Raw genomic sequence first — 22,764 nt, 5'->3', positions numbered from 1 at the left:
GACCTTATAGAGGTATATAAAATCATGTAGGGCATGGACAGAATGAATAGGTCTTTTCCCTGAGGTGGGGAGTCCAAAACTAGAGGGAATATGTTTAAGGTGAGATGAGAAAAATTTAAAAGGGACTTAAGGGTCACCTTTTTCTCGCAGGAGGGTGGTGCGTGTATAGAACAAGCTGCCAGTGGAAGTGGTGGAGGCTGGTACAACAACAACATTTAAAAGCATCTGGATGGATATATGAATAGGAAGGGTTTAAAGTAATAGGGGCCAAATGTTGCCAACTGGGACAAGATTAATTTAAGATATCTGGTCAGCATGGATGAGTTGGACCGAAGGGTGTTTTCATACTTGCAATTCTATCACTCTATGACTCGAAATCGCACAAAATAAGAAATTGATTTATAAAGTTCAAACTTGATCTCTTTAATTTTACATTCTTCACTTCCATTTACAAACCCAAATACTCATATGCCATTTTAGCCAGATTATCAATTGGTCTTGTCACCAAAAGAATTTGGACAAAAAAAGCCTCTCTGCTCATCAACACTTTTTTCAGAATTGTGCCATTTATAGTGTACTGTCTTTCCGTATTAATTCTTCCAAAAAGCACCATTTCACATTTCTCCACAATTAAATTCATCAGTCAGGTTTCTGCCCTGTCCATTTCACCATTTTTATTAGACTGAAGCCCATAACTATTCTAATCACTATTTCAGCAAAATCTGAAAATTTCCTAATACTGTTCCCCATGTAATCTAGATTGTCATGATAATTTTATAGAATACTAGATCCAAAACTGATTCTTGATGATTGACTCACAATATCCCCATGTCTGAAATACATTCTTCCAAAAATGCACTCTGCTCCCTATCATGGAGGCCATTTTGTATCCATATCACTAATACCTTTAATTCCATGAAATTCCATCTTCTTAAGCAGCCTCATGCATGGCATTTTGTCAAACACTTTTCAAATATCCATATATACATTTTTTTCTGAACTAATTTGACCAGTTTTCTATTTTACTTCAGTAAGGAATTCAACAAAATTATTCAAACATGATTTGTGTTTAATAAATCCAGGCTGACTGTCCTTAATTAACCTTTCCAAATGAAAGTTTATTTATCCCTGATAATGGTTTTCCAAGCTTCTCCAACACTGATGTTAGCTTGACTGGCATATAGTTCCCTAGTTCAATCTCCTCTCCTTTCTCTAATTGTGGTATAACATTCACAATCTGCCAGGCATGCAGCAGTAGCTCTGTATCCACTAACATTGAAAAATTGTGATTAATGTATGACGATGCTGCTCCTTTAACAAGCTTATGATGTCCTTGGTTCCTTTTTCAGAGGGGTCGTAAACATAGAGGTTCCGATATGTCTGTGTTTGTCTACTTGAAGAAGCGTTTAGGCTTTTTAAAAAACACTTGTACAATGAAAGGGGAGTGGCCAGTTCCCTCAGTTCAGGGTCTGGTTTGTTTTGGCAGTCTGGCTGTTCAGGAGCTGCTGGTCAGTCTAAGCTGGGGAATCCAAAGAAACAGCTACAGTGAAAGGATGTACCATGCTAAATCTCTTGATATCTCTCCTGAAAGAACCTGTGTTTGATTTTAACTTTTTGCCAAAGGGGTATTTATGGGGATGTTGCAAGTATTTGGACCAGCATCATTAAGTTATGATAGAGTTGATTGGGTTTTCAAATAGTTGTGTTATTCTAAGTATGGTTTTCTTTTGTTTGTGTATCAATAAATTCTGTTTTGTTTAAAACTGAGTGGTTGGGTGAGCTGCATCACTCCTGGAAAATTCACTGGAGACCTGCTTAAAACAACTAGAAAAATTTGGATCCGGGCATCCTTCTTGAAGTGCTTTGAGTCTGGTCTGGTCCATAACGAAAATCTTTCTACTCGAAATATACTGGTTGTTCACTGAAACACAAAACAGAAATTTCTCTTGTTTTCTACCCTGACTTCCTCTACGTGAACTGAAAAGGTGACTTTGATCAGTGTCTTCAGAAAATCAATGAAGAAACAATCATCTATACCTGTGGAACAATACATTGTGAAAATCACTGAGGTAACCTGGCCAGTTTTGTTATTTTCTTTCATTTATCCCTTCAACGATGTCTTTTATGTGAAGGGGGCTGAAACCAAAAGTTACTGAGTTTAGATCATAGACATTAATTACATTACTTTGTTGTTTAATTTTACTCTGCTGTATATTTTAGCTTATAAATGACTAAATCTTTTGTTCAAGCTACAGACCTGGTATCTAGATTTGATTATCTACAGTCTTGAATTGGTTATTCAAAATGTCTGATTAGGAACAATTGGGGTTTATTTTGTGTGTCTTTGGCTGTTTTAATTATATTGTATTGCAAATGCAGAGGAAAAAAGATTGATTTGGGTTGGCTGTCAGTCTCCATGTCATTGCACAGAAGAATGTCAACTTCAAGAGGTTGCCATAAAAAAACAAGTTAACTGTCTCAATAACAGTCAGGGTGAAAGGGAAGGCTGGTAGGTATAGGGAATGCTGGATGACTAAAGAAATTGAGGGTTTGGTTAAGAAAAAGAAGGAAGCATATGTCAGGTATAGACAGGATAGATCGAGCGAATCCTTAAGAGTATAAAGGAAGTAGGAGTATACTTAAGAGGGAAATCAGGAGGGCAAAAAGGGGACATGAGATAGCTTTGGCAAATAGAATTAAGGAGAATCCAAAGGGTTATTACAAATATATTCAGGACAAAAGGGTAACTAGGGAGAGAATAGGGTCCTCAAAGATCAGCAAGGTGGCCTTTGTGTGGAGCCACAGAAAATGTGGGAGTTACTAAATGAATATTTTGCATCAGTATTTACTGTGGAAAATGATATGGAAGATATAGACTGTAGGGAAATAGATAGTGACATCTTGCAAAATGTCCATATTACAGAGGAGGAAATGCTGGATGTCTTGAAAAGGTTAAAGGTGGATAAATCCCCAGGACCTGATCAGGTATACTCGAGAACTCTGTGGGAAGCTAGAGAAGTGATTGCTGGGCCTCTTGCTGACATATTTGTATCATCGATAGTCACAGGTGAGGTGCAGGAAGACTGGAGGTTGGCTAACGTGATATCACTACTTAAGAAAGGGTGGCAAGGACAAGCCAGGGAACTATAGACCAGTGAGCCTGACCTCGGTGATGGGCAAGTTGTTGGAGGGAATCCTGAGGGACAGGCTGTACATGTATTTGGAAAGGCAAGGACTGATTTGGGATAATCAACATGGCTTTGTGCATGGGAAATCATGTCTCACAAACTTGATCGAGTTTTTTGAAGAAGTAACAAAGAAGATTGATGAGGGCAGAGCAGTAGATGTGATCTATATGGACTTCAGTAAGGCGTTCGACAAGGTTCCCCATGGTAGACTGATTAGGGAACTATAGACCAGTGAGCCTGACCTCAGTGGTGGGCAAGTTGTTGGAGGAATCCTGAGGGACAGGCTGTACATGTATTTGGAAAGGCAAGGACTGATTCGAGATAATCAACATGGCTTTGTGCGTGGGAAATCATGTCTCACAAACTTGATTGAGTTTTTTGAAGAGGTAACAAAGAAGATTGATGAGGGCAGAGCAGTAGATGTGATCTATATGGACTTCAGTAAGGCATTCGACAAGGTTCCCCATGAGAGACTGATTAGCAAGGTTAGATCTCATGGAATACAGGGAGAACTAGCCATTTGGATACAGAACTGGCTCAAAGGTAGAAGACAGAGTGTGGTGGTGGAGGGTTGTTTTTCAGACTGGAGGCCTGTGAGCAGTGGAGTGCCACAAGGATCGGTGCTGGATTCTCTATTTTTTGACATTTACATAAATGATTTGGATGCAAGCAGAAGAGGTACAGTTATTAAGTTTGCAGATGACATCAAAATTGGAGGTGTAGTGACAGTGAAGAGGGTTACCTCAGATTACAACAGGATCTTGACCAGATGGGCCAATGGGCTGAGAAGTGGCAGATGGAGTTTAATTCAGATAAATGCGAGGAGCTGCATTTTGGGAAAGCAAATCTTAGCAGGACTTATACACTTAATGGTAAGGTCCTAGGGAGTGTTGCTGACAAAACGACCTTGGAGTACAGGTTCATAGCTCTTTGAAAGTGGAGTTGCAGGTAGATAGGATAGTGAAGAAGGCATTTGGTATGCTTTCCTTTATTGGTCAGAGTATTGAGTACAGGAGTTAGGAGGTCATGTTGCCACTGTACAGGACATTGGTTAGGCCACTGTTGGAATATTGCATGCAATTCTGGTCTCCTTCCTATCGGAAAGATGTTGTGAAACTTGAAAGGGTTCAGAAAAGATTTACAATGATGTTGCCAGGGTTGGAGGATCTGAGCTATAGGCAGAGGCTGAACAGGCTGGGGCTGTTTTCCCGGAAGCGTCGGAGGCTGAGGGGTGACCTTATAGAGGTTTACAAAATTATGAGGGGTATGGATAGGATAAATGGACAAAGTCTTTTCCCTGGGGTGGGGTATCCAGAACTAGAGGGCATAGGTTTAGGGTGAGAGGGGAAAGATATAAAAGAGACCTAAGGGGCAACTTTTTCACGCAGAGGGTGGTATGGGTATGGAATGAGCCGCAAGAGGATGTGGTGGAGGCTGGTACAATTGCAACATTTAAGAGGCATTTGGATGGATGTATGAATAGGAAGGGTTTGGAGGGATATGGGCCGGGTGCTGGCAGATGGGACTAGATTGGGTCGGGATATCTGGTCAGCGTGGATGGGTTGGACCGAAGGGTCTGTTTCCATGCTGTACTATAAATTTTTAAGTTCTCAGTCTTTAGAGGTTAGTGATTTTGTTTCTTTATGCTGAAGGCTGTTTCATGTGGGTGCGGAATTTATGAAGTCTGCTTTTGGAGGGCATGAGGGTTTTAATTCGTTTGTCAGCTCATGTTTCCATAAAATAAGTGACCTGTTGATTTGACTTGAGCAAACACCTTTTCGTCTAAAGCAGTTTAGACAGGAGAGCAAAAATGTAACCAGCTGGTTTCCTATCTCATCGGCACAGAACACAAAGTTGCAGGTTTAGTTCTTGAACTGGGTGAGATGTTTCTAACCAGGGCGAATGGTAGCAATTCCCCGGGATCTAGAAAGGACACGACTCTCATTGTTACTCAGTAACTTTTTCTGGGAACGGCCAGCGTAGAAGATGACTGTGTTCAGCGGCGATGCCCAGAAAAGGTACATTCGAAACGTCGACAGTCCTGAAGAAGGGTTACACCAGAAACGTCAACTTCTCCACCTGCTGCTGCCTGGCTTGTTGTGTTCTCCCAGCCTTCTGCTTGTCAGCACAATTGAAAAGCATGCGTTTGCTATAATGGGGCTACTTGTCATTGGGACTGACATTAAACTTTGAAATAAGGGACTACTAAAATTCAGGAACCATTTCGACAATCATACACTTCAACACTGGCCAGCGTTAATGTTCAGTGAAGTTTGCTGTAATCAGTTCCTGCCCAGCCTCCAGTGAAAGAGAAAACGGCTGTGTATCGCTACCAGTGCCTTCGCTTTATCCTCTCTGTGGTAATTCCCATTCCCCGCAGCAGGCGGCTGTCTGAGCTGAACACGTGAAGGAGCAGAGCTTGGGATTTAACCGGCACTTGCCCTGCCTCTTAGCTGACACTGTCAACTGCAGCAGGCGGAAAGCAGTGGCTTCTTCTTCCTGGTGAGTTCCCCCGGATTTATTACAAGTGTCTTGTCGGAGAACATTGTATTTTGGGTCTAAACCGGTTCAGTGGCAGCGGAGTACTGGGGTTTTATTTGTTTGAAACGGCAGAGTTCCTGGGTCGACACGGCTCAGCAGGAGCACTGCCCCGGCTCTGAGAAGGGAGCAGTAACAAGGTATAGCTTTTCCTTGCAACCTGTCTTTGGGCTGAAGATTTTTTGACCAGTGTCTGGTCACACTGGGAGTCTACGCTTAACTCGTGTTAACATCAAACTGTTGGGGAGTGTAGAGTCTGCAGGTTATAATACAGAAAGAAAGTTAACGGAGATTGCTGGCGATATATCGACTATGAAGGCGGTAATGACCAGATGTGTCAGGTTTTATAATTGGGCTGGTGACTGGACAAGGTGTAGGTATTACGGGACAGTGAAACATTCACAGGCTGTGAGGCTGGGTGTCGGGGAAATCGTTTATGATTGCAATAGCCGAGTCCGACTGCAGTTTCAGCTCTGTTAATGCCCAGTGAGGAAATGCCTGCGAACTGGATACCTCTTTTGGCATGGATCTAATCTTGCTTGTGTTTTGGGAACAGAGCTGTGCGATTCTTGTCTCGGTACAGTTTACAACACTGGATGGCACGATTAGTAAGCCAAACAACAGCAGTGTGTACATCACAGGGTTCTGCATGAATCATGCAGGATATTTACACATCCAATCTGTTACATTTCAATATGCATTGCAGGCTTGCACACGTGGGCCACTGCTCAACGGGTGGGCGGGATTTGGGCTGTTCTTTGCATACTGATAACTGCTAATAAGTACTTTGCACAGGGTCTGTTTCACCATGAAAACCGATTGATCGGTGTGTAATGATGAAATGATATTACAGGAGGCCGTGGACCGTTCTGTCAGTTAGGCAATAGTTAACGGGCTAGATTTAATTGTTGGGGATATTGCTTCAGCTGGATTGTCCATGTTCGAACTGATCTAAAACCGCCCGGTATTTACATATGCAGTCCACCGAAAGACTCCGGTTATATCGGCGTTTCGTTTTGATTAAATTATGTTAAACATTGTGGCGAGTTGTTGATCCCGCGAGAAATGGCAAGACTATACGCACAATGGCATCCCCATAATCACTCTACACGGAGACAGAATATGCTGAAAATACTTTATTAAAGGCAAAATATTGCAAAGGCTGGAAATTTGAATTTAAAATACAACTGCTGGGGGGGAACACACAGGCCTGGCAGTATCCGCGGTGAAAGAGGCAGAGTTAACGTTTCTTCGGGACTAAAAGGAGCTTAAATGGTGTTCAATTCGGGAAGAAGAGAGAAACGTTTCAGTGATGATCTCTCCTTCAAGCGAGAAATCAAGAGATGAAACAGTTCCTACCAAATTAAAAAAAATGGGTTGAAGAGAGAGTTCGAGGTCAGGTGGAAACTTAGTCCTGGGTAGACAAATGGGAGGCTGATTCAAGGTAAATTAAAGTGGGGCAAGTCGATCAAAGGGCATTCGCATTAAGTACTCAAGTCTTTCGGTGTCCAGCTCTGGACTGAGAATCTAGCAAACCACAGCAATGCAACCTTTATTCTCAGTAATCCTCCAACTTTTGCAAAGGGCTTTTGCCCGACACGTCGATTCTCCTGCTCCTCGGATGCTGCCTGAACTGATGCTTTTCCAGCACCACTCTACTCCAGAATCTGGTTTCCAGCATCTGCAGTCATTGTTTTTACCTACGAAATGGAAACGCTTGGCAATAGCACAGAAGGACACTATTTAGCAGCATCGCAAGACCCAGGAGCAACTGTTAGGAAAGTATTATAGAAGTTCTAATGTCTAAAGTAGTTTTGTACTTACACACGAGATAGTAATGTCATGCTAATGTTACTAGAATTGTAATGTTTCGCACTGATGAAGTGATGCTCTAGGTACATTGGTTCAAATTTAAATTCCCTTAGCAAAAACTGGAAATAAAAGCAAACTGCTATCATACCCATTAGGTACTCTTGTGACTCTAGACCCACAAGCAATGTGTTTGAACATAGAACATTACAACGCAGGACAGGCCCTTCAGCCCTCGATGTTGTGCCGACCTGCCATACCAATCTGAAGCCCATCTAACCTACACTATTCCATATACTTCCATATGCTTGTCCAATGACGACTTAAATGTATTTAAAGTTGGCCAATCTACTACCATTGCAGGTAAAGCATTCCATAATCTTACTATTCTCTGAGTAAAGAAACTACCTCTGACCCTTAAGCACCTTCCGAAATGGCTTAGCAAGCCACTCTGGTTAAGAGTGATAAAATCTTATGCCCAAGTGTCATTGATAGCTGGTTGTGTGCGGATGTTCATTGTAGAACAGTTGTCATGTGGTCCTTTTTGTCAGCAAACACCAGTAATATCTTCGATCAACCAAGAGCTGTTGAGGAGCTGCACCATAAGTAGGTTAAATAAGGGAGGAACATAATACTGAAGGAGGCCCATTGTGTCCGCGGGCCAGCAAAGAACAATCTAGACTCTCAATTTCTAGATTTTGGTCCCTTAGCCTTGATACAGCACTTCCAGTGCACATCCATGCACTTTCAAATAGCAATGAGATTTCTACCTTTACCATCATTTCATGTTACGAATTCCAGACCCCAGCATTCTCAGAGTGAAAATACCTTGCTGTCAACTCCCCTCTAATTTTTCTACAATTACTTTAAATTTGTAGTCTCTGGATTTTGACCTCTCTGCTAATGGAAACTGGTCCTGCCTTTCCCCTCTATCCAGGTGTCATGAAATTTGTATAATTCAATTAAAAATATCTCTTGGACCTCCATCAGTTCCAAAAAACCCATCCAGGAGAAAGATATAAATAGAAAGCAGGAGACAACAGCTTTACTTCACTTGGAGGTCGCCACTGATGATGTTATCTAGCCAGGTAATGAAACGTCTGGATATCAAACCTACAGCTCAGCGAGCAAACCTACACCCTATCCTCTGAACAATCTCCAGTGCAATGATATCCCTCCTATAGTGCAGTGACCAGAATTGCAGGTAGTACTACAGCTTTAGCCTGAACTAGTATTTTCTACCCTTCTCGTTTTTAACTTCACCTTTTTTTCTGTTCTATGTCTTGCTAAAAAAGAAAAGTGATCTGGATGTTGTCTTAGCCAGCTTTCTGGTTGTGCTTCTTTTAGGGATCTTTAACTTGCACTTCAAGGTCCTTCTGTTCCTCTGCAATGTTCTACCACTTCGGTGTACTTCAATGTTTTATTTGCCCTCCCAAATGCAATGCCTTACACCTTTCTGAATTGATGCCTTTTTTTTTGTCACATTTCTGCACATACAACCTGACAACACATTTTTTGAATTATTTGCCAGCTTCTTGATTCTATCCCTTTCCAGTTAAATCTAATCCATTTATATGGACCATGTAAAGAGTCCTGCTGAAAAGCTTCAAAAATGCCCACCTCTTTTGTTTTAATCCATTTTAACAGCTTTACTCACTTCATTTGACCATTAGAATATTCATCTGCATATACAAACAATTTCAAAAGGTGCTCACTCACTATCACAGCACAATGAAGGCAGTTTTACAGCTCAACTGAAAATCATGGATGGTATATTAAAAAAGTGTTCAAAATAATTACTGTCTGAGTAATAATTCCCACTAATGGTTAAAAATTCAAGTGTTTTTGCCATCCATATATGTACAGTTTGACAAAAGTATTTTCAATATTATAAGCGGCAAGACCTTTTAAACTTATCCACCACTTTATTGAACCATTATGATCAATTAGATTTTATCGCAATCACCAATGGTTAATTGTTACCATTAAACTAACTTTTAATTCCGGATTTGAATTCGACTCAATTGAATTCACTATCTGCCAATGTGGGAATCAAATACATGTCCCTAGAACATAAATCTGGGGCTCTGGACTACAAATCCAGTGATATGACCACTATATTTCTCCATAAGGGTGTCTTTTCCTCTGAGAACATTTTTGGTGTGCTGATATAAAAGCTTTTAAGATATCTATGATTTGGTTGCCACAGGCCAAAAGTCTGCACCAAGGATTGTCTTTGCACATTCACCATGATGACAGCTACCCAAAATGTTCTGGAATTTTGAATGGAGACCTTCTTTAATCAGAAGTTACATCCATTGCAGAATGTTCCTCAGGGCATTTATGTATATGTGAAATCTATCAGCAGCGCTAGAATATTCCTTAACTTTCCTGTCCCCTTTAAGCATGCTGTTCAAACACATTGCTTGACATACACCATTTCCCCTCAATGTACAGGAAAGTTCGGCAGATTGGGATTTACAAATAACTACCAAACCTCAGCCTTTTAGGACAAATTGGGTTATCAGATACAAATGGGTAAAGCATTAAGCAAATACCTGGCATCTTTCTTCTTATATTGTTTTTTCTGCTTTGAAATATGATAGGGTCATTTAAGAAGTGCAACTTTCAATGCCAACAGATCACCAATTCATTGCTTCCAGGAATGGAGCATGGTTGTAATGTGTATTCATTATCTTGTCATATTTATCATTAAAGGCTCTCTTTTAAGTAAGCAAAAACACCTAAGTATAGCAGCTTGTAAATGCTAAGGTCAGTCAGAGAGCAGTTGTAACTGATTGTAAGTTTAAGGCTGCAGGTGAATGATGGACTTTAAAAAAATTGTTATATACTTGCAAACCAAATACATCATGGCATGTATTACACTTAAGGCGTACTTATTATCCAAACATTGTGTAATGGATAACAAGTCTTGACTTCCTTCACATTATGTATTGCATGAACTCTTATAAAAGTGAGATGCTTAATCTTGCTGAAGGGAAAGCTCGTGACCCAAGTGAGCACTTTAAACAATGTATAATGGTTGGATATGATGCCATTCTGCATTGTTGATACGATAAGCTTTGTTTTAAGAAAGAAGCTGATTTTGACACACTAAATCCAGGACTTAAGGGTAGGGGGTCAACTGTAACATATGTTTAAATATAAAATGTTTTTAACATGTCCATGTATTTGTCTCCAAAGACACAAATACAAAATAATATGATTTCAAACTTCAAGTACTGTACAACACAATTAAAGATCGGCAAAATGATCACTAATGGTATTTATTGCTCTATCATCAGACAAACTTTCAGATTAATTTTATGTAAAAAGTTTAGAATTAAGTCTCTTTAAGTAAAGCAATTTCTACAATGTAGCAACTGACATTTTAATTTAATCACTGAATTGACACAGAACAATCTTCTTTCATCTCTTTCTTTGGATCAAAGTTCAAAACATGTTATGGTTAATGTGTTGAAAGGAAGGTGACTCATCTTTTGATGTGGTGTTCATCTTTTCTACACATTGCAAAAAGAAGCATGGGCAATTGTACTGTATTGTGTTCTTTGTTAGGGTAAGGGGGAATTCTGTGATATTGTGGGCATCCAAAATTAGTCTTTTTACTTGCTAAATCACAACATTATACTTATAATGCACTTTTATTATCTGTGAAACAATTTAGACATAGCATACAGAAAGAAGTAAAATGGGACATGCAAGAAATGGAGTGCAATAATTATAGGTGATTTTAATCTCATATAGACTAAGAGAATCAGAATGATGAAAGTGGAAATTTGTTCATAGGATCTCTTCTAGTCAGTTTCTCAGAGCTGTGCATTCTAGAGCTAACCAGACAGCTGGATATCTTAAATTCTTTTTCATTTGAGGTTGCTGATAGAGCAGATAATGTACATTGTTAATGAACCTCTTGATGACAGACATCACAACATGATGGAATTTCTTGTGGAGTTTGAAAGAGAAGTGTGGGTCCATGACTAATATTCAAAATCTAAATCAATGAGCAAAGACTCACTGGGAAAACTAAATTTAAAAGGTATGATAGTCAAGTTGCAATGGCAGAATTTAAGGAGAAGTTTATTAATACTTTTTTCTGCAGTGACAAAGAAAAATTTATTGAAAGAGATACATCATCATTAGCTAAGTAAGGAAGTTAAGGATAGTACTTACAGAGAAAGAATCACCTTAAATCCACAAAGATTAGTCATGATTTGGAGATGCCGGTGTTGGACTGGAGTGTACAAAGTTTAAAAATCACACAACACCAGGTTATAGTCCAACAGGCTTAATTGGAAGCACTAGCTTTGGGAGCGCTGCTCCTTCAGCTGGTTGTGGAGGATACAATTGTAAGGCACAGAATTTATAACAAAAATTTACAGTGTGATGTAACTGATTTTATACGTTAAAAAATACCTTGATTGTCTGTTGAGTCTTTCATCTGTTCGAATACCATGATAGTTTCAATTCTTTCATATGTAAATCGCACATTTTTTTAAAAAGTTGCATTCTCAGGTTAGCTGTAACAATTGCTGTTAGCTTGACGATATGTTGAAGGTGTTAGCCCCCGTGTTCTGTCTATGCCATGATGTTTAGATTGATTCTAATCTAAAAAAAATGAGATAAGAGTTTTACATGAATTCATGCAGTTTTTGAGCAACGTACGATGTAACTCTGCAAGTACAAATTCACCCCACAAAATGTGTGTGTGCCTGGGTTGGGGAGTTGAGTGTATATGTGTGTGCGTGAGTATAGAGTAGTTTAAGTCTCTGAGAGGATGCATGTGGGGGTCTGTGTGAGTGTCTGGGTGTGTGTGTGTGTAGTCCAATGATGGTCACCTGTAGTGTGACATGAACCCAAGGTCCCTGTTGAGGCCCTCCCTATGGGTATGGCACTCACAGACTTAAGACACTCTACTCTCATGCGTGCACACATATACACTCTCTCAACACCCCCCCAACCCAGACATATACACACCCACCCACATGCACGCATATATTTTGTGGGGTGAATTTATACTTGCAGAGTTACATTGTACTTTGCTTAAAACTGCATGAATTCATGTCAAACTCTTTTATCTCACTTTTTAAATTTAGAATCATTCTAAACATCATGGTATAGACAGAGAACACAAGGGGCTAACACCTTCAACATATTGTCTAGCTAACACCAATCATTATAGCTAGCCTGAGAATGCAACTTTTTTTTTAAAAAAGTGTGATTTACATATGAAAGAAGTGAAACTATCATGGTATTCGAACAGATGAAAGACTCGACAGACAATCGAGGTATTTTTCAATGTATAATTTCAGTTACATCACACTGTAGACCTTTGCTATATATTCTGTACCTTACAATTGTGTCCTCCACAACCACCTGATGAAGGAGTGTCACTCCGAAAGCTAGTGCTCCCAATTAAACCTGTTGGACTATAATCTAGTGTTGTGTGATCTTTTAACAAAGATTATTGGTAGATTAGAGGATTATGCAGATTTAAGAATTCGGGAAAAAGGCAATGAAGAGGCAGCTAAAAGAGAATGATACCTAGCTAGTCATAGAGTTTCTACAAGTTGTTTGAATAATAAGAGTAACAAAAGCTAGTTTTTCCTGTATAGAATGCATCTGGGGAAATTAATCAAAAACAAAGGAATAGTAGATACTTTTAAAAAGATATAGTGTTTATTACAGGAGACTTTAAACTTCTGAAAAGTAATTGAAAATCAAGAAGTGACAGGGAAGGATGAACTTTTACCGTCATTACCCTGGAAAAAGTGCAGGGGACCTTTTGAAACTAATTGTTGAACTGAAGGGCAGTCAAATGTCTTGGACTTGTGGCCTATCTCCTAGTATTTTAAAAGAAAGACAAAGCTGCATCAGAATGTTATTTCAATGAGCCAACACACACTGCAGCGCAGAGGAATTATGCAGAGCAGAGGAAAATCACCTGTACCATGTATTAAAGAACAATGGGTACCCAATTAACACAGTCCGCTGATTTCTCAGCAACAAACCCAAACAAGCAGACAAAACACATCCAGAAACGCTAGCCACTCTCCCCTACATCAAAAACATCTTGAAAATAACTACCAGACCATTCAGACCCCTTGGCATCATGGTAGCCCACAAACCCATCAACTTACTAAAACAGCAGCTAATGAATTCGAAAGACAGACAAGAAGCAAAACTAATGTCATTTACAAAATACCATGCAAGAACTGTAACAAACACTACATTGGACAAACAGGCAGAAAACTAGCCACCAGGATACAAGAACATCAACTAGCCACAAGAAGACATGACCTTCTCTCACTAATATCCTAGGAAGGCCACCACTTCGACTGGAACAACAAATCCATCTTAGGACAAGTCAATCAGAGACACGCATGAGAATTCCTAGAAGCATGGCATTCCAACCAGAACTCTATCAACAAACCCATCAAGTTAGACCCCATCTACCACTAAATAACTGGAAATGACATCACCACAGGTAATGACATCACCAACCCAATGAAACCCAAACATGGAAGGCAGGAATCATGAACAGTGTTTCCCTTGGACACCCACTGAAGATTTTACCTAATAGGATGACGAAACGTATGGAAATGAACCAGCGAGCAAATCTACATCTAAAAGACATGGTGGTCATTGCACTATTTATAATTTTCCAGAGCTCCTTTAAATTTTGTAAAAGTCCCAGTGGATTAGAAAATAGCAATAGAAAATGTAACACACTTATCTAAAGAAAGGAGAGGCAGAAGGCCTGAAATTATAGGTAAGTTAGCTTAACATCTATTGTAGAGAATATTCTAGAATCCATTATTAAAGAGACCATAACTGAATTTTTTTTTGTTTAAATTCTCAATTTTTTAGGAATTTCATCATGGATTTGTGAAAGAGAAATAGTGTTTAACTAATTTGTTAGAATTTTATTTTGACAAAGTAACATCCATTGAATAGGGAAGAACTAGTTGGTGCCACATCAAAACTTGCTAGCCAGGATAACAACATATGAAAAGGGTAACATCATGAATGAAAAAGGATTGTCAAATAGGTTGTCAAGAGGAAGTAGTCCACAAAAAAAAAAGGACAGGTTAAATGACTGACAAAAGTAGTTTTTTAAAATCAGCCTTGTCAGAAATGTTATGACATACCTCTGAAATAGGTAAGACTTGAACTCAGTCCTTCTAACCGCAGGAACTCTTTTTTTTTTGGCAAATGAAATATTATGTGGGAAAATATTAACCTGTTGACTTTGAAAGGAAGAACAGAAAAGCAGCATAGTATTCAAATGGACAGAGATTACTAAACATGGTGGTCCGGAGAGAGTTGGGACTCCTAAAGTTAATAGGTTGATGGAGCAACATGAACTATTGGTTATTGAATATAGAAATTTACTGAAGCCGTACAGGTCATTGGTGAAAGTGCATGTTTAATGTGAAGAGCATCAATCTCATTTTTGAACTATATTGCTTTTGAATTGCTTATAATTGCCTTAGAAGCTATTCTTAGAAGGTTGATTTGACTTGTTCCTAGCTGCAAGTGTTATATTATGAAGAAAAATTGATCAGATTAGGTTGCATACCATTTGAAGAATAAGAGATGGTCTTATTGAAATGAATAAGATTTTGAGGGGACTGGACTTTCATCAAGAAGGGAATAGAGACTGCTTTTGAAATTTATTTAAGGCAGGGTTAGATAAGTTTTGATAGATAAAGAAGGATTATGAGTTGCGGACAGGAAAATATAGCTAAAGCCAGAGTCAGATCAACCATGATCATAGTGAAGGGCTAAGTGTTCTACTTCTACTCGATCCTATGCTACTATATCATGGGGTGGTGAAATATGCAATATGAATGCAAGTTTCTCCTTTTGTCTTTCTCGACATTTCATGGAGACCTTTTTTTATTGATACTTAGTCATACAATATGTTACAAATGACCTGGATGAGGGCGTAGAAGGGTGGGTTAGAGACACTAAGGTTGGTGGAGTTGTGGATAGTGACGAAGGATGTTGTAGGTTACAGAGAGACATAGATAAGCTGCAGAGCTGGGCTGAGAGGTGGCAAATAGAGTTTAATGCGGACAAGTGTGAGGTGAATCGCTTTGGTCAGAGTAACCAGAATGCAAAATACTGGGCTAATGGTAAGATTCTTGGTAGTGTAGATGAGCAGAGAGATCTCGGTGTCCGGGTACACAGATCCTTGAAAGTTGCCACCCAGGTTGACGGGGTTGTTAAGAAAGCATACAGTGTTTTTAGCTTTTATTAATAGAGGGATCGAGTTCTGGAACCATGAGGTTATGTTACAGCTGTACAAAACTCTAGTGCGGCCACACTTGGAGTATTGTGTACAGTTCTGGTCACCGCATTATAAGAAGGATGTGGAAGCTTTGGAAAGGATGCAGAGGAGATTTACTAGGATGTTACCTGGTATGGGGGGGAAGGTCTTATGAGGAAAGGCTGAGGAACTTGAGGATGTTTTCATTAGAGAGAAGAAGGTTGAGAGGTGACTTAATAGAGACATATAAGGTAATCGGAGGGTTAGATAGGGTGGACAAGGAGAGCCTTTTCCCAAGTATGGGGACAGCAAACACGAGGGGACACAACTTTAAATTGAGGGGTGATAGATATGGGACAGATGTCCGAGGTAGTTTCTTTACTCAGAGTAGTAAGGGTATGGAATGCTTTGCCTGCAACAGTAGTAGATTCGCCAACTTTATGTACATTTAAGTCGTCATTGGACAAGCATATGGATGGACATAGAATAGTGTAGGTTAGATGGGCTTCAGATTGGTGTGACAGATTGGCGCAACATCGAGGGCAAGAGCCTGTACTGCGCTGTAATGTTCTATGCTCTATGACTGAACCACAGGTAATGATCAGAGGAAGGTGAAACTGCTGAATTCTGTTGAAGATTATTTTTTATTGAATATCAGTGACTGCCAACAATCTAACTGTGATCATTACTAGTTGCTTGTTCTGGAAGGATCATCTCAGTGTAATTCTGACATAACTCATTTTAATACACTGATCAGTATTGCAATGCTGTTAATATGCATATACAGGTGACAATTTTTCATTGCCACTGTGTAGGTGCAACTGCTGTCAATGCACTTTGGTGCCAGTTCAGCAAGTTATCAGGGCAGTACCGATATTGTAGAAAATATGCCAACAATTGTACCAAGGAAGATGCTCAAATCACTACATGTTCTTGGCAGATTTGCCAAAACTTTACCATTAATTTCAGGAAAATATTATCACTAACAAACTGCCTTTTGAGTTCTTGTCGCACGTGGTAATGTCCCTACCTCTGAGCCAAAGACTAGATTTAAATCCCACCTGCTCTAAAGGGTGTCATAACATCTCTGAATAGGTTGACATAAAGGTAATTTGTAATTTTATTTATAATTTTGAGTTAAAATGTTTTAAAGTTTAGCATGCTTGCACATGTATAACTGAAGACAATGGATGACATTTTGCCAGACTAGACGTCTTGATACAATGGAAAGGTGTGGTTGCACACTCCAGGCCTGGTATGTATATGTACAAAATAGGAGTAAGGAATTCAGCTCTTTAAGACTGCTCTGCCATTTAGCAAAATCGTGGCCGGTCTACCACAATGTCACCGTCCTACATTATTTACATAACATTTAATTCCTTTAATGTCCAAACATCTCCAGATCTGTCTGTCTTTTCTCTCTTTCTCTCAAAATGTATTTAATGACTAACCATATACAATCCTTTTGACTGGAAAATAAATTCTCCTAATTTAAGGCCTACATTGTGAACTCTTTATTCTGAGCTTGTGACTAAGAGTGATAAACTTTCCAACTGGGTGAACAATCTTCCTGCATCTACCCTGTCAAGCTTTTTAAGACTTTTAAATGATTCAATGAGATCTTCTGTCATTCTTCTAAACTTTAGGGCATTTATACCTCATCTCTTTGGGGGACAATACTCTCATTGCCAGAGATCTGTTCAGTGCAACATCAGTGCATTCTCTGTGGTGCAACTATCTCCTTCCTTGCAATAAAGGAACTAAACATATATAGTGTTTGGTGTAATCTCCAGTAAGGTGCTATTTAATTGCAGTAAGATATTAGTATGACAACTTGGCTGCAAAATTTGGTTATGTGGTGCCTATTTCTTTTAGTACTACAGATACAGTACTATGGAGGGTCTAGCTTTAAATTTGTAGCACATTGGCATGGATAGCAACATTCTGGGCTGGCTGAGTGTTGGCATTGGGAGGATGCTGTGGTGGGTGACTAAATGTTGACCTTCTGAGAGACAGCATGTTTGATCTTCATGGTGCTGTTGACACTTGAACTGCATGGTAGCTCCATAATCCCAGAAATGTCATAGGTATTGAAATACGGCAAGCCCTTTTTAGGCACTGGTATCCATAACTATGATAACAGTTGAGTGACCTGGGTGTGTGTTTCCACTCCACATTGGGTTGCTTCTGCCGACATTGCAACAGAGTCAGAGATATTAGCCATCCTACGCAATTTTGTGGTTGGTTCACAGATGCGTAAATGGAGTTGGTCATCACTTTCACTATCGGACATGATGGACTTCAAGCTCTGCCTCTCAGTGACACTGGACTCTTCCAGGCTCCACAAGCCTGTCAATGCACCAAGTAATTCAAAATCTTTAGCATTATATGCTGTGCAATTCCTTCAAAATGTGCAGTAGGAGTACATGAAGCATTATTCTCTGGTGGGCTGACATCTGTGCTATCCTGGTCACTGGTCACTCGTGTGGTTTTTTGAAATGTGCACATCCAATCCTGAAGCTATGCACTGAAATAACTGCACTGTCACTGTGTAAGTCCATGGTCAAGTCTGAGTAAGTGTGACTGCGTTTTCAATGTCTTCCTGAATTTCCATCTCCTCCTCTTCCACCACTACCTGCCCAGGTCGCAATTCTTTAGTATCAAAAGGTGCAATGGCAGAGCTGCTGTGAATGGAGTAGAGGAAGCCTGACTTGATTGCACGATGAAGGACAAACTGGGTGGCAATAGGATAATTAAGTACAAGCATGCTTTTGATCTGGTGTTGCTGGTGGCAGACTTCTTTAGCAGTCATGGTGTCTTCAATAATGATGAGCACTGTCTTCTTCATGTATATAAGAGCATGTTGGGTGCAGTGGGGCATATTCCTATCTGGTGAGTATCTGCTGGTGGTTATATATCAGCTTGTCCTGCAGCAAAGCTGAAGATGTGGCAGTATGGTATAATATGTTGTAGTGACATTGCAACTATTGGATTCAAAAACGATGGTAATGTGCGCACATTATAAAATGCTAGTTTGAGGCTTGCAACAGGGAGAAATGCCTATAAGAGGTGGTGTTTACAAAATGTGGTTAAGGTACTTAACATGTCTGTGATTGGGCTGTGGTGCATTGAGCAATGGTTGAGGTTTCTGGGTGGTAGAGACTTTGAACATATATTTTACCTTGCCCACTTGAATGAGCCTATTGAAATTCTCATAGCGCTACATCCGGCAATGACTGCAATGATCCCTGTTTTCTTGTGTTGGGCTTGATGACGTTCTGATACCGAAAAAAAGGGAATCTGTCTCCTTATACAAAAACATCCAGTGCTAGATTGGGGGTTTGCTGTCAGGCATGATGCACCATTGTTTTGTTTCATTACTTCCAGCCCCTGCTGTAAGCAGAATACCCAATGTGTTTAAGAAGTGTAGTCTAGTTTTAAATAATTTGCTTTGTGTGAACCTACTCCTCCTTAGGTGTGGAGCTGCTCAACAGCACATTCAGCATTAGATTGCGTACCACAATCCCTATAATTAGTGCGCTGTATGCCTGCTGCCTGACTTACTTTGAACAGATACATGCCAATTGTGCATTGCAATCCTACCAACCAGTTATCCAGTTTTACTCCAAAAGACAGAACAATTGTGTGATTACAAATCTTCTTGATCAATTTTAAGTCTTTGCATTACATATTTTGAAATTGATGTGGAGTCACACTTGTTTCCATAGACATTAGAGGCTGGAAATATGTGTTTCATTACAAAATATTGCCACTGCACAATCAAAGTTGAAATTTGTTAATCTGTTTCAACAATTGGAAATGAATAGATTGGATTTCCAGTGGTTGGAAAAATAGCAAAATGATTTGCACAAATTGTTGATGAAAGATTAATTTCTTTGTGTACGTTTAAATGAGAGCTAATTTTCACTTTTTAAGTACATTGACAATTCAAAACTTTAATTGTTGTTCTTCCCATGAGTGTATGCATCACAACTAACACACAATTCAACAATTTGAATGCATCTATAAACTATGTACTTGAGAGTCCCAAATTCTGAGTACATATATTATTCTCAAAGTCATACAGCACAGAAACAGAACTTGTGGTCCAACCAGTCCATGTCAACCATAATCGCAAAACTAAACCAGTCCCACGAGCTTGTGCTTGGTCCATACCCCTCCAAACTTATCCAAATGTCTTTTAAATGCTGTAATTGTATCTGCATCGATCACTTCCTCTGAAAGTTCGTTCCATACATGAGCTAACTGAGTTCAAACTGGCAAAAATTGGCCAATTTTCTAGTGTTACAGAAATTTTTCCAGTACCATGTTGTCTAATAGATTTAATGCACAGTCATAATACAGACATTGTGGCAAAGTGTTAACTGTGACTCAATTGATTGCAATTTTGCACCTCAGTCAGAAATTTTAAAAATATTTTTCTTCATAGGCTGAGGGCAACACTAGTAAGACTAGCACTTGTTGTCCATCCCTAATTGCTATTGAAATGAGTGACTTGCTAGAGCACTTCAGAGGGCAGAGTCAAGAGTGTGGCGCTGGAAAAGTACAGCCGGTCAGGCAGCATCCGAGGAGCAGAAGAATCACCGTTTTCGGGCATAAATCCTTCATCAGGAATTGAATGTTTTTCCAGTACCACACTCTCGACTCTGATCTCCAGCATCTGCAGTCCTCACTTTCTCCCAATTCAGATGGCAGCCAAGAATCAACCATATCCTTGAGTCTGGAGCCCCTGTAGGATGGCCCGGGTAAGAGAGGCAGATTTCCTTCCTTGTAGGACTCTATTGAACCTTTTTGTTTGTAAAACAGTCAAGAATAATTTCATGGTCACCCTTACTGAGAGAATTTTTCAATTCCAGAGATTATTGAATTGTAATTCTTGCTGCCATGATGGGATTTGAACTTATGTTCTTTATTGCTGGGATTCAGCATTGTTAGTCCAATGATATTACCACTGTGGGAATTGAGGGAGATCATGACATACTGAGACTTGAGCACAAAATATAGAGTTGGTACTTGAGTCCTGTGCAGGGGGACTGTTGATATTTTAACATCTCATCCAAACAGCAACTGAGGCCTTGCTTTTCCTCTCAAGTGAACATTGAATCACCCTTTGTACTATTTCAAAGACAAAGAGAGGAATTATCAGCAGTGTCCTGGCAAAAATGTCATTTTTAATCAATATCGCAAAGAAATGCACATTGCTGTTTGTAGGAGTGTTCTGTGTGCAAAATGGTTGACATGTTCCCTTAACAATAACAGCATTCACATCAGAAGCACTAAATGGTTGTGAAGTATGGATTGTGTAAGATGGTGTATAAATTTCTTTCTAGTCAGACCTAAGGTTAAAGATACTTGGCATTATATCTTGTCAATCTCAATATCTTTGCAAAGTATCTATCGAGTTCCTGCTTAAGTTTGTATTGAGAGCTGCCTCCTCTCAGTTGCACCAGTTCCATTTATATTTAGTTTTCCTTTTGTGCTGCTGGTGTCTGTCTCCTAGCTTTGGAGTTTGTGATTATTTAAGGTAACTTCTCTAGCCCTGTTAGAATTTTGATTATCTCAATAAGATCACATTAATTCTTTTCTAAAAATGTGACCATTTCTGTTTATGTAGCTTCTCATTACAGTTTGTGTCCATTTCAAATATCAGTTCGGTCAACATTTTCTGCAACTTGCGTTGGAGTGGGAAGCTGGCCACGTGATGAGCAGGAGTACACATAATTGAGTAAATGCTTGACCAGCTATTTATGATTCAAGAGTGAGTGATTGTTTTGTCCTCTAGCCACGCTTACCAAGATTGTGTTTGCTTACTTATTATTACCCACAGACTGTTTTTGATGAGACATCCAAAATTCCTCTCAGATCCATGTTCTTGTCCTGTATCTTGCAGAATGATATATGTCAGTTTACAAACCCATTAACTATTTTTTACTTTGCATTTTATCCATGTCTTTGGAGACTTAACATATTCATCCAACCAAATCCCTTGTACTGCTGTCCCTTGTATAGTATGATCTTCCTCCTCTCAGTAATGCAATCCCATCTTTACTATTTCCAGTCATAACATTAACCTCACCTTGAGAATGTCTTCTAATATGTCACTGAATATAACTGTCATGCTCACTGGGCTGTCATGAATTATTATGTCCCTCTTCTACAAACTGGTACTAATTATGCCCCATGTCATTGCACAGAGTTCTCTACATAACTAGTTTTTTTTTAAAAAAGCTGCTGTAACCTACGTTGAATTGTTAGTTGCTGGAATACTCATTGCTCTTTATTGCATGTCATTTTATAAACAGATGAAGCAACAAATGCATCAAATTTAGGGAACAACTGCAAACTGAAGGTGAAATAATATAACAAAATTTAAGGAGACTTGTGGTAGGACATTTAACATTTGGTATTGTTGGAGCCAGTCTTGTAACATTTTTACAGGGAAGATATGCAGTCATTAAAAATATAACCCAAATGTAGTAAAGACACACCAAAACAATCAGCATCTGAAAACATTAGCTCCTATTACTGAATTCCACCAAAAATGATAGCCTGTTTTTTTTCCGCATATTCTGCATATTTTCATCTTTTAACATTTTCCCAGAGCCCATTTCCATGTGCCTAAAGAATAAATAGGGAGACTTTGAATGTTAGTTTGATTCCAAAATAGCTGGAAAGATCTGGACATTAATAGGGTTCTTTAGGAACTGGGCAAACGTGAGGACTGCAGATGATGGAGTTTAGAGTCAAGAGTGTGGTGCTGGAAAAGCACAGCAGATCTGGCAGCATCAGAGGAGCAGGAGAGTCGACGTTTTGGGCAAAAGCCCTTCATTAGGACTGAGGCCCTATTCTCGATGAAGGGCTTTTGCCTGAAACATCAATTCTCCTGATCCTCTGCTGCCTGACCTGCTGTGCTTT

General features: G+C 39.4%; 1 protein-coding gene across 3 annotated transcripts in view; it reads left to right on the top strand.

The window, feature by feature from the left end:
- Window positions 1–5,627: 5,627 nt before the first annotated feature.
- The window catches only part of ptprea (protein tyrosine phosphatase receptor type Ea), a 270,285-nt gene continuing 253,148 nt past the window's right edge, over window positions 5,628–22,764 (top strand). The window contains exon 1 of one of the 3 annotated variants that reach the window (XM_060841967.1): window positions 5,628–5,690. The gene's annotated coding sequence lies outside the window, so the exon portion shown is untranslated. Of the gene's footprint in view, window positions 5,691–5,733; window positions 5,867–22,764 lie in introns of those variants that run through there. The other 2 variants (XM_060841966.1, XM_060841968.1) reach the window with 2 other exon arrangements.

The sequence above is a fragment of the Hemiscyllium ocellatum genome, chromosome 22 (assembly GCF_020745735.1).
Source record: "Hemiscyllium ocellatum isolate sHemOce1 chromosome 22, sHemOce1.pat.X.cur, whole genome shotgun sequence".
Taxonomy (NCBI): domain Eukaryota; kingdom Metazoa; phylum Chordata; class Chondrichthyes; order Orectolobiformes; family Hemiscylliidae; genus Hemiscyllium; species Hemiscyllium ocellatum.
Note: the sequence above shows the minus strand (reverse complement) of the source record. Positions and strands in the feature narration are given on the sequence as shown.